This window comes from Ipomoea nil, unplaced genomic scaffold (genome assembly GCF_001879475.1).
Source record: "Ipomoea nil cultivar Tokyo-kokei standard unplaced genomic scaffold, Asagao_1.1 scaffold3150, whole genome shotgun sequence".
NCBI classification, from domain to species: domain Eukaryota; kingdom Viridiplantae; phylum Streptophyta; class Magnoliopsida; order Solanales; family Convolvulaceae; genus Ipomoea; species Ipomoea nil.
In genome coordinates, this window is record NW_017619578.1 from 1,576,163 (window position 1) to 1,588,625 (window position 12,463).

Consider the following 12,463-nt stretch of genomic DNA (forward strand, 5'->3'; position numbering starts at 1 on the left):
GAAGTGGTTAAGAAATCTTGGTTGACCGAAGCTAGCAATGCTTCTGGGGTGATTGAGCGGTGGATCCGGAGTGGTACGTCCACAAGAGTAAGTCCTAGTGCAGCGACTTTGCCAGCACACCGTGATGTAAGAGAGTATGGGAGGATAGAGGTTCATCATCCGACGGTAGGGTCATCTCAAGAGAGGGTGCTGACCTTAAATGAAGTTCGAACAAGTGACAGTGACGTAGTAGTGGGAAGCTTCCTTATGCAATCTGTGCCAGCAACAGTCTTGTTTGATTCAGGGGTGTCTAACTCATTTATATCACCCGGCCTCGTGAAGAAGTTGGGCTTGTCTGGAGGCACGAGAGTGAGGTTTAACGTGAAGGTAGCATCAGGAGAAGTTAGGATGTGTGACCGCCTCTTTGAGGGCATCAAGATCTACATCAAAGAAGAAGAGTTCCCTAGTGATCTAATCCAGTATGACTTGGACATGATGGATGTGGTCTTAGGTATGGACTGGTTGGGGCGGTTTAGAGCCCAAATCTTGTGCAAAGATCAGAAGGTGGTGCTACGAGGACCCAGCGGGAAAAGAGTGTCATACCGTGGAAAGATGGAAGAACCCGGAATTAAGCTGGTATCCATGACAAAGATGAAGAGGTATATGGATAAAGGCAATGAGTTGTACTTCTGTTCGGTCGAGAACTTGAAGGCAAAAGGAGAGGTAGCTCAATCTATACCCGTAGTCCGTGAATTCCATGATGTATTTCCCAAAGAAATACCGGGTATGCCTCCTACTAGGGAAGTGGAGTTCTCAGTGGACCTTATGCCAGGCACTGCACCCATCTCTAAAGCCCCGTATCGTTTGGCTCCGCCTGAAATGCAAGAGTTGAAGGCTCAATTACAAGAACTCCTTGATAAGGGTTATATCCGGCCAAGTACATCGCCATGGGGAGCCCAGGTTTTGTTTGTAAAGAAAAAGGACGGAAGTATGAGGTTGTGTATCGACTACCGGGAGCTGAACCAAGTTACCATCAAGAACAAATACCCTCTCCCAAGAATAGATGGCTTGTTTGATCAACTCCGTGGCGCGGGAGTGTTTTCCAAAGTTGATTTGAGGTCAGGATACCATCAGATAAAGGTAGCAGAGAAGGATATTCCTAAGACTGCGTTTCGGACTCGGTACGGTCACTACGAGTTTACAGTTATGCCGTTTGGGATGACTAATGCCCCTGCAGCTTTTATGGATATGATGAACAGAGTGTTCAAACCCCACCTCGACGATTTTGTGATCGTGTTTATCGACGATATTTTGGTCTATTCGAAAGATAAGAGAGAGCATGTTGGACATCTTCGGACGGTACTTCAGATCTTAAGGGAGAAGCAGTTGTATGCCAAGTTCTCTAAGTGCGAATTCTGGAAAGACAGTGTGACGTTTCTAGGCCACGTGATTGATAGTAGAGGGATTTCTGTGGATCCGGACAAGATACGGGCAGTGAAGGAATGGACTGCACCTTCATCGGTGTCGGAAGTAAGAAATTTTCTTGGTTTAGCAGGTTATTATCGAAGGTTTGTTTTGGATTTCGCCAAGGTGGCTCAACCTTTGACTAAGTTACTAACTAAGGAAAGAAGTGTCTTTCGTTTGGGATCAAGCTTGTGAGTTAGCATTTCGAGATTTGAAGGAGAGGCTCACGACTGCACCAGTCTTAATATTGCCATCAGGGACGAAAGGGTTTGAGTTATACAGTGATGCGTCCAAGAAAGGACTAGGTTGTGTGTTGATGCAAAATGGGAGAGTGATTGCTTACGCCTCACGTCAGCTTAAAGTTCACGAAGAGAATTACCCTACCCACGATTTGGAATTGGCCGTTGTGGTGTTTGCTTTGAAAATTTGGAGACATTATCTTTATGGGGTGCGTTGCAAGATCTTCACAGATCACAAGAGTCTCAAATATATCTTCACCCAAAAGGACCTCAATATGCGACAACGAAGGTGGTTGGAGCTCATCAAGGACTATGAGTTAGATATTCAGTATCACGAAGGGAAAGCTAACGCAGTGGCGGACGCCTTAAGTCGGAAATCGAAGCATACGGCTAGCTCTATTTGGGTGGTGGCGGATGAGCTTTGTAAGGAGCTTCAAGGATGAGCTTGGAAGTGGTGGAACAGGGAAATGTGGAGGCAGAAGTTCGTTGCTATAACTTAAGGATTGTACCTACATTTTTGCGGGAAATTAAGGATGAGCAGCAAAAGGATGCGTTTCTGACCAAGGTAAGGGATGACCTAGCTACAGGAAAAGGGGAACCGTTTGAGTTATCTGCGGATGGGGTGTTGAGGTACAAAAGCTGTGTATGCATACCCGCGTCATGTGATCAGTGGAAGCGGCAGATTTTGGAAGAGGGTCATAACACACCCTATTCGGTTCACCCCGGGGGAGACAAGTTATACAAAGATGTGAAAGGCTTCTTCTGGTGGCCTAATATGAAGAAGGAAGTTGCAAAGTTTGTTGGGAAATGCCTTAACTGTCAGAAAGTAAAAGCGGAGCGTTGTAAGGTAAAGGGGTTGGTACAACCATTAGAAATTCCACAAGGAAAGTGGGATTCTATATCTATGGATTTCGTGGGAGGACTACCGACGACCCGTTCGGGTAAGGACAAAATCTGGGTAATAGTTGATCGTTTGACTAAGACTGCCTGCCTTATCGCAATGAAGGAGACCCGGACAATGACACAGTTGGCTCAAGCTTATGTCAACCAAGTGGTAAAGTATCATGGAGTTCCGAGGGATATTGTCTCTGATAGGGATTCAAGGTTCTTGGAACTAAGCTAAGTCTCAGTACAGCTTTCCACCCAGCCACCGATGGACAAACAGAAAGGACTATACAGACTATCGAAGCTATGTTAAGAGCTTGTATGTTAGATTTTCAAGGGTCTTGGGAGGACCATCTGGATTTGATAGAGTTCTCTTACAACAACAGTTATCATTCGAGTATTCGCATGACACCTTATGAAGCTCTCTATGGACAGAAGTGTCGCAGCCCGCTTTGTTGGGAGGATCTTGTCAATCCGATAGTGTTGGGGCCACAATACTTGTTGGACACATCCGAGAAAGTTAAACAGATTTAGGAAAGGATGAAAGTGGCCCAGAATCGTCAAAAGTCTTATGCTGATTTGGCTAGAAGACAGGTGGAGTTCTCGGTTGGGGATAAGGTTTGGTTGAAAGTATCTCCCACCCGGGGAGTAATGCGGTTTGGGAAGAAAGGGAAGTTGAGCCCTAAGTTTATAGGCCCGTATGAAATCCTGGAGAGGATTGAGAGTTTGGCTTACCGTTTGGCGTTGGCTTTGGAGTTGGATAGAGTGCATAATGTGTTTCATGTATCGCAGCTTAAGAGATATTTTCACGATCCGGCTCATGTTTTACCACCAGAAGTAATACCGTTAGATGAAGATTTGTCCTACGAAGAAAGGCCGCTCAGAATTTTGGACTTCAAGACTCGGGACACTCGTAGGAAATCTGTTAAGATGGTGAAGGTTTGGTGGTCACATCATGGGGTTGAGGAAGCTACTTGGGAGCTGGAGGCATCGATGCGGGAGCGGTACCCTGAGTTGTTTGTGGAAAGTACCTCGTTTTCCTAGGTTGTTGTGTGCTTTGTGTGCTTGCTTGTTTTGCTTGTTGCCTTGTTGATTAGCTAGTGTGCTAGTTGGTGTTTGGAGTTAGTTGTTGAGTTCTTGGTTGTTGTCTAGAAGTTGGTTGTTGAGTTGAGGTTAGAGTTCTTGATGCTCAATCTATCCGTTCTTTTAACTCTTGACCAATCCTTGAATTCGTAATGTCTTCTTCGTTGCTTTGGAACCCTTGTGACTACTTTTGGAGTTTTTGACCAAAAGGGATATTCTTGAAATTTCTTGTCACAATTTCGTTTCCTTGTTACCATTCGCTTTTAATTCGTTGTACCCAAGTTTCGGGGACGAAACTTCTTTGAAGGGGGAGAGGATGTGACACCCCAAAAATCCACACTCCAATCCATGAATTAATTGAGTAATTAATTCTATTTCTTTTGAGGAATTGATTCCTAAAATCCTGATTTTTAATACTCAAGGACTAGTATTTGACTAGTCAATCTTTAAGTTATGTTGTACCTTGTGCTTAGAGAGGAGTTCCCTTGTTCCTTACACTTTCTAAGGGTTAGTAAGGGTAGCCTTGTCTTTTCACCAAGAGTTAGTATTGTATCCTAACCTAGAAGACTTCTTCATTTCATTCCTTACAATTCCTAGAAAATATATCTACCTTCTCTCTAGAATAGAAGTGTAGCTTATTCTCCAAGCCAAGTTGAGACCCTTGTCAAGATTCCAAGTTTTTCTTCCAAGATTCAACCTTTCACCTATTTGGACATCTAGAAGGGTAAGATCTAAGCTTGTCTAGTCTTTTTGGTTCCATCTTAGTTGTCTTTTTCTTAAAAGTGAGATCTTTATGATCTTTTGGTTTGATCTTGAAGTAGGTTTGAGAATTGAGCCTAGTGGAGAGCTTGTTGTGGTGTTAGAGAAGTCTTTTGGTCTTCAAGAGGTAACCCATGCCCTACAAAACCTATTTTGCTTACCTATATGTGATTTCTTGGATTCTACTTGTTCTTTGCTATGAAATGTGAGGGTTTATGCATTTATCTTGTGATATTGCATATCTAGAGCTTGTGTTTAGGGTTCCTTGGTGCCATTGCTTGGCATTTTCCTTGGTTCAAGACATTTTGTTGTGTTTGGTGAGATTTGGCATGTTTTGGACTTGAATTTGTGTTTGGAGAAGAAAATCCCCGAAGGGATTGTTTTACACAGGAGCATGCACCCGCGGGCGGAACGGCGGGGAGAGCCCTACCCGCCACCCACCCGCAGGTACATGGGAATGTGGGTGGTGTACCCGCGGGCAGAACCACGGGTAGGGGCCTACCCGTTGGTCCACCCGCGAGGTACATGGTGATGTTTGGTTCGGGATTTGTTCCCCGTGATTTGGTTGTCTTGGTGTTTGATCTTTTGGCTTCCCGTTGTTCTTTTGTGGAACTATTTGAGCGTCTTCTTGATGTTTCGTAGGTCTAGAACTATATGGTAGGTATCCATGTAGGATCTTTGGTGTCTTGATTCGTGCTAAGTGTTCAACATGGTGTTTCGTTGGACCAAGATGTGTCTTGTGTGTTCCTCGGAACTATCTTGAGTTTCCCCGTTGTTAAACATGCTAGTTCGTTGTCTTAATACTAGCGTGTGTGTGGTTTGTACCTTCCGTTTGGTTGATGATAACTTGTGTTATGCATCGTTTTTGTTGTGGGCTGTGACCCGTTCCTTGATTGGGTGTGTTTCATACCTTCCTTGCAATCCGTTGATTGATTCGTGTGAGTGGTGGTGCGTGTGTGGCTCTACCTGGATTGCACGATTAGTGGTATGGGACACTAGTCACCAAGGTATTGCAGCGGTCCTCGTGGTGGCCGTGACGTGATTATGGAGTTGTGGCCTGAGTGATGGGTCCATGTGATTGGGGGATAACATGTGTTATCCGGGCATGTGTTGCCGTGATTGGTGGTGGTTCGTTGGTGGTTATAGGTGGGGGACGACGGTCCTGGCGGAATAAGGTTGGACTTGGCTGTACAGGGGATCTTGGAGGTAATGGTTGGCTTGAAGGTACAAGGTTGGGGTAGCCATAAGGTTGGAACAGGGCATAAGGAAGGCATACCAAACTCGCAATGGGTGATGTTGCGAGGGCTTTTAAAGTCGGTGTTGTGTGATCTTCTCTCGTGACGTGTGTATTCACGGAGGCTTGTGTTGTTTTGGCATGTGTTGCCGTTGGGTGAGTCTTTATCCTTGTGTGTGGTTAACCTTTGTGGTTGGGATGTGTTCCCGGTGTTATCCTTGTGAGTGGTGAGTCTTGTGTTGACTGGTGATCTTGGCTTTTGACTTATATATATGTATTCCGTTTCGAAAATGGTTTTTATATCTTATATCTACCTATTTATGATACTTAACGGTATTGGTGGGTTACCAGCATTATTCGCTGACCGGGCGTCGTCCCAATGTTTATCTTTGTATCTTTCAGGTGGTGTTTAGACGAGAGCGATGTCTAGAGCCTGGTAGCTTAGCACCTTTGTGTTTTTGTGGCCTGTGCGCCAATGTTTTTAGACTGTGTAGATTGATGTATTGGGATAGTATTATACACTTGCAGATTGTTGCCTTAGTGTTACCTAGTGTGGTATACGTGGCATAACACCCCTTTTTTTGGATTTCTTTTATCCAGTTTCCGTTTATCTTCCGCTATGCTAGTTTTGTTAATAATCTGCTTGTGTTAGGGCTTCAATTGGGCCTTTTTTTGGGGGGTGTTACAGTATCAATTCCCACGATTTTTGAAGTAGAAATAGGTTTAGATAAAGCGTTACATTTATCCATACCAGCACGTTTTAGAATGTCATTCATGTATCTCTGTTATGAAAGCAAAATTCCATCACAGCATTTAATTGTCTCAATTCCAAGAAAAAATCAAGGTTCACCACTATTTCTTTATCGCCACTAAGATAATGCATACCCCTTAAAAGATGTAGCAACTAGCCTAATTTTTGTAAGATCAGAATAGTGCTTTAAATAAAAAAAGAGTTTCAGTTGCAGTCTCCCATTTTATGTATTCGGTGGGTCCTTTCTCACCGGTGAAGTTAGGAATTTCAAGTTTAATGTTTCCTAACTCCACATTACGCTGATGGATCATTTGACATCTAGGATCCACTCTTCCTACTGGTGGCAGGTGTCGCTCATCATTGTGTGGTGGTTGTACTTGCTGTGAGTGTTGCTCCAAATTAGTCATTCGTTTGAGTAACCCGTCTATTTTTAGTTCTAATGTCTGGGGCGGGTTTGGAACTTGTTCACCTATTTGTAGAGGGAAAAAAATCTAAAAACAAGAGTGCAGTATTCCCTTATCATTTGTTACAAATAAAATATTATCCACATATAAAACAAGAAAACAAATTTTACTCCCACTTGTCTTCTGGTATATGCAGTGATCTAAGGGACTTTCAACAAATCCATATAAAGAAATGATCCCGTCAAACTTGATATACCATTGGCGGGAAGCTTGTTTTAAACCATAGATGGACTCTTTGAGCTTGCTAACCAAATGCTCACCTTCACTAGAAGAGAACCATTCAGGTTGTTTCATATAAACCACCTATTCTATATCACCATTAAGGAACGCCGTTTTCACATCCATTTGTTGCAATTCAAGATTGAAATGTGCAACCAAAGCCAAAATTATATGAAGTGAATCTTTCTTTGATACAGGAGAAAAGGACTCCATGTAGTCGATTCCTTCTTTTTGAGTAAATCCTTTAGCAACGAGTCTAGCCTTGTATCGCTCGATGTTGCCTAATGAGTCCTTTTTAGTCTTACAGACCCATTTACAGCCAATGGCCTTGGCCCCATTAGGAAACTCAACAATGTCCCAAACTCCATTGTTCCGCATGGAATTCATTTAATTTATTCTTTCGTGGCTTCATACCATAAATCTGACCTTTTATAGTTTATGGCTTGTGAAAATGTTACAGGGTGTTTGATTGGGAGGAAGGAATTATGAAGGAAAGGAATTGCAATTCGGTCGCAAAAAAATAAGGTAGGAATAATGTAGGAATTCAAATTACATTGTTTGGTAGGAGGAATAGAATTATTGGGAATGAGAAGGAAAAAAGTAATATAAAGACTAAAATGTCCTTGTATAATAAGAAGAATAACAATCATCAAGGGTATTTTTGTCATTTCATCCAATTTTTCCTTTCTAAAAGCATTGAATTGCAATTCATGGGGAGTACCCCATGAATTGCAATTCAACAAAAGGAGGGAATTGCAATTCTGTGGAATTGCAATTCCCTTCAACCAAACACTGTAATTTGTCTTGCAATGGAATAAAGTAGGAAAGGAATTACAACTACATCCAACCAAACACCTCCTTAATGGATAATTTTCGGCTCCAACATCATACTCTTGCAGATACACTATATAATCACTAGGAATTGCCGGTCCTTTTTTGCGAGTAAATCGCCTCAAAGTTGAACTACCATCTTCTTGAGAAGTTGGCGGATCAACTACCGTTTTAGGAATTTCCTGAATTGGTTGATCTACAGGAATAATATCAGCATTTTGTGGAACTTCTTCAATAGGTTGTTCAATACCCATTTCAACTTGAGGGGTGCTTGAAACTATTATCAACCTATCTGATGATGTAGAAGAACATGATTCATTATGATCATGATTAGAAATCAAATCATTGAACCGATTCCTCCCACTAATCATGTCATCTTCAAGAAACTTAGCATTTCTTGATTCCACAATCCTACTTGAATGAGATGCACAATAAAATCTATACCCCTTGGAGGACTGTGCGTATCCAATATAGAAACCACTAATAGTCCTCGGGTCCAATTTCTTTTCTTGTGGGTTATATATTCTCACCTCAGATGGGCATCCCCAAACACGCATATGTTGCAAACTCAGTTTCCAACCTTTAAATAACTCAAATGGTGTCTTTGGGACAGCCTTGGTTGAAACACGGTTTAATATATACATAGTCGTCTTAAGTGCTTCGGCCCACAAAAACTTAGGAAGTTTTGAGTTGCTAAGCACACTCCGCACCATGTCAATAAGCGTGCAGTTTCTTCTTTCAGTAACACCATTTTGGTTCAGAGAACCAGGCATGGTGTATTGGGCAACAATCCCATGTTCTTGAAGAAACTTAGCAAACAGACCAAGTGCTTGTTCACTTTCAGTGTACCTACCATAGTATTCACCACCTCTGTCGGATCTTACAATCTATATTTGTTTCCCACATTGGTTCTCAACTTCAGCCTTAAAAGACTTGAAGGCATCCAATGTTTCATTCTTATTATGAATCAAATACACATAAGTAAATGCGAGTAATCATCAATTTAATGAAGGCGATGAAATACTTTTGACCTGGCATATCCATATCTGGACAACAAATGTCAGTATGTATGGTTTCCAATATGCTTGAACTCCTTTTGGCACCTTTCTTAGACTTGTTCGTTTGCTTTCCCTTAATGCAGTCTATACAATTCTCAAAATCAATATAGTTAAGAGTACTAAGTACCCCGTCATTTACTAATATCTTTATACGTTCAAGGGAGATATGGCCTAATCTCCGATGCCATAACATGGAGGAGTTCTCACTAACACTTGATCTTTTAGAACCAGAGTGAACATGCAATGAACTATAAGTGGCATTGTTTTGTATATTTAAATGATAAAGACCATCAGACAATGTACCGTATCCAACACAAGTTGATTTATTAAAAATATTCAAATGCTTGTCCTGGAAATTAAAAGAGAAACCCAACAACACAAGCCTAGAGATAGAAATCAAGTTTCGGGAGAAACTTGGTACATAAAATGTCTTAATTAATCAAAACAAAGTCACTACTTAAAATCAGCTTGCTTGTTCCAAGGCCTTCCACTTGTGACCCCATCTTGTTTCCTAATAAGATGGTTCGTTCACTTCCCACCGGCTTCCTTAGATCCTGCATTCCCTGTAAAGTGTTTGCAATGTGGATTGTTGAACCAGAATCAATACACCACGTATTAGTGTTAACTTCAGACATATTAGATTCATAACAAACGAATGAGGATATAATACCTTTCTTCTCGATCCACTTTTTTTATTTGATGCAATATTTCTTCATGTGTCTCTTCTTTTTACCGAAGAAACACTTATGCACCTTCTTTATGTCAGCTTGAGGTGAAAGTTTTCCTTTCCCCTTAGCCTTAGAAGTGTAACTGATGCGGCTCAAGATAATAAAGATCCATTAAGAGTACCAATTGGGCTAATCACAAGGCCAAGTCCAAACAATTAAGGCAACTCTTCATTGGTGACGTTCAAAGATGGTGGAAATCCAAGTCAAGCCCATTTGCAAAAGATGAAGAAGAACTCAAGGATTTTTATAATTCTTCAAGTGCTGATTTTGGAGATTAAATTAGGCCCAAATCAGCCTTATTATTTTTTGTCATCATTATTTTAAATTGTTTATGTAACACCCTGTGTTACGACCCCTAAAACCAATTAATCATTTAACCAATTATCCAAAGAAAGAATTAAATTACAATAATTAATTAGGGAAAAGGCCCACCATGGTCCGTGGGCCATCACCCCTAAAACCCAACCCCCTAGCCCTAAAAGGAATATAATTAGCAAGCCTATAATATTAGTTCCTAATTAGGACTCCTAAATATATAAATAGGGGACTTAAGAGGCACCTAGAACCCCTCACCACAATAATCCCTCACCACACAAGAAATTCCAAGAATTCCCCTACGAGAAATCAAGAAAGAAGAAAGCTCCAAGAAAGACCCTTCATAGCCAAGGAATTAATTAAGGCTAAAAGGTAACCCATGTCTCAACAAAACCTATTTTCATAGCTATGATTCCCCTCTTAGGATTTCCCCCATATTCTTGTGTGTTGATGATTCGTTATAATAATCTTGATAATTGGTGTTATGATTCCATGGGTAATCTTGATGATAAGAGGTTCTTGATGATTATATGGTGTTCTTGGTGTTCTTGATGATTATATGACGTTCTTGATGTTTATATGATATTCCTACCGAATCTTGATATTAGAAGATGAATTGTGTTCTTGTTGATTTAAAAATAATTAGAACCCTAGGTTATATCGTTGAATTCGTATGGTATTATTCTTGGTAGATTGGGTGGGAATTTGTATGCTTGGGTGTCGATTATGTTTAGAAAAGCATGATAGGTTATGTGCCATATGTTTCTTGATTTTGATCCGTTAATTATCTACGTGTGTTATCAATTGCGTTTGAAAGTGTCTAAGCATGGTTCCGGGTTCTACGGTGGTTCCCGGGGCGTTTATTTGTGAAGAAGAGTCAGTGGGGGGTAGGGGACCCGCCACCTACCCGTGGCTAAAAGTGGCATCGCCGGCAGCGGGCAGCCGGCGGGCGAGCAGCTGCCCGCCGGACACCCGCTGCCCGGAATAGTTGCCGCCGGCGGGTGAACCCTCACCCATCGGCTACCCGCTGGTTTGCACCCCAATTCGAGATTTTGGCTTTCCCGTTTGATGGCGGGCAGCTGCTCACCGGACACCCGCTGCCCGGAATAGTTGCCGCCGGCGGGTGAACCCTCACCCATCGGCTACCCGCTGGTTTGCACCCCAATTCGAGATTTTGGCTTTCCCGTTTGATGTTCCCCTGACCCCCGTGGTGTCCCAACGGACTCCGTCTATCATGCCTATGTCTAGTTTGATATTTCGGGTACCGTTCGTAGGTTGTATGAGTCTTATATATCGCATGCTAGTTGAATTGGTATCCCGTTGACCTAGGTGAAAGAAGTATGAACCCCTTAGGATTATTCTTAGTATGTGAAGGATCACGCATAGGTTTTGTTATACGTTTTCTCCCCCTTCCCAATGTGTTAAAGTGTGTTGCATGTGCTTGCTATGTGTTATGTGTGCATGATACCCCAATTTGGTTGCGATCAAATTGGTTATACGGGCAGTCGGATGGGTTGAGAACCATACCGACTATTAACCAGGCCGGTTGCGATCGGTCAGGTATATAAACATTATATAGGGCTGCGGTCCACCGTTTAGTTCCGATCAAATGGATTATACGGGCAGTCGGATGGGTTGAGAACCATACTGACTATTAACCAGCCCGGTTGCGATCGGTCAGGTATATAAATATTATATAGGGCTGCGGTCCACCGTTTTACATGAGCTGCGGTTCATTTTCCTGGCTGCGGTCAGATGACATACTCTTGGGCTGCGGTCCACTGTTTGGTTGCGATCAAACTATGATGAGCTGCGGTTCATCGGTTGGTTGCGATCGACCCCTCCGTATTGTGACACGGGGTAGGGTGCTGCGGGGCCGTGTCAGAGCTATATGCGCTGACCCTCATGTATGGGCATGCGATTGGTCCTGTGGCGCCAACAAAGTGTGCTTATGTGATGAGATATGGATGAGTTGTGATTATGAGTATCTTGGGGATGTGACTACGGGATTTACGTTGGGGATTGTTTATGTTGGGTTATGATTATTGATTATGCTCAGCCTTATCTACCTTTCCTGTTGCGAACTACATATGCTTGCTATAACTGCCGTTTGTGCTTAGCTCTATGTGTCGAGTCTATCCCTGTTTTAAAAGCTAGAGTTCGTAGGATATATCTTCATGTTCAAAATGGTTTTCGTATATCTATATATATCTCTATATGTATTATATTTCAACGCGTTGGAGTGGGTTACCAGTATCTCTCGCTGAACAGTTATATTTGGCTTTCAGGCACAGAAGAGTAAACACTGGAGTGCGCTAGAATTGTAGAGCATAGAAGTAGATAGTTTCCCTTTCGGCCTGCGTGCCACGGTTATGGATTTACTTTGTTGAGGATATTAGTTAGTTAGCCTGTGCACCTGAGTTCTCTAGCTCAAGTGTGGCATAGCACCCCGTA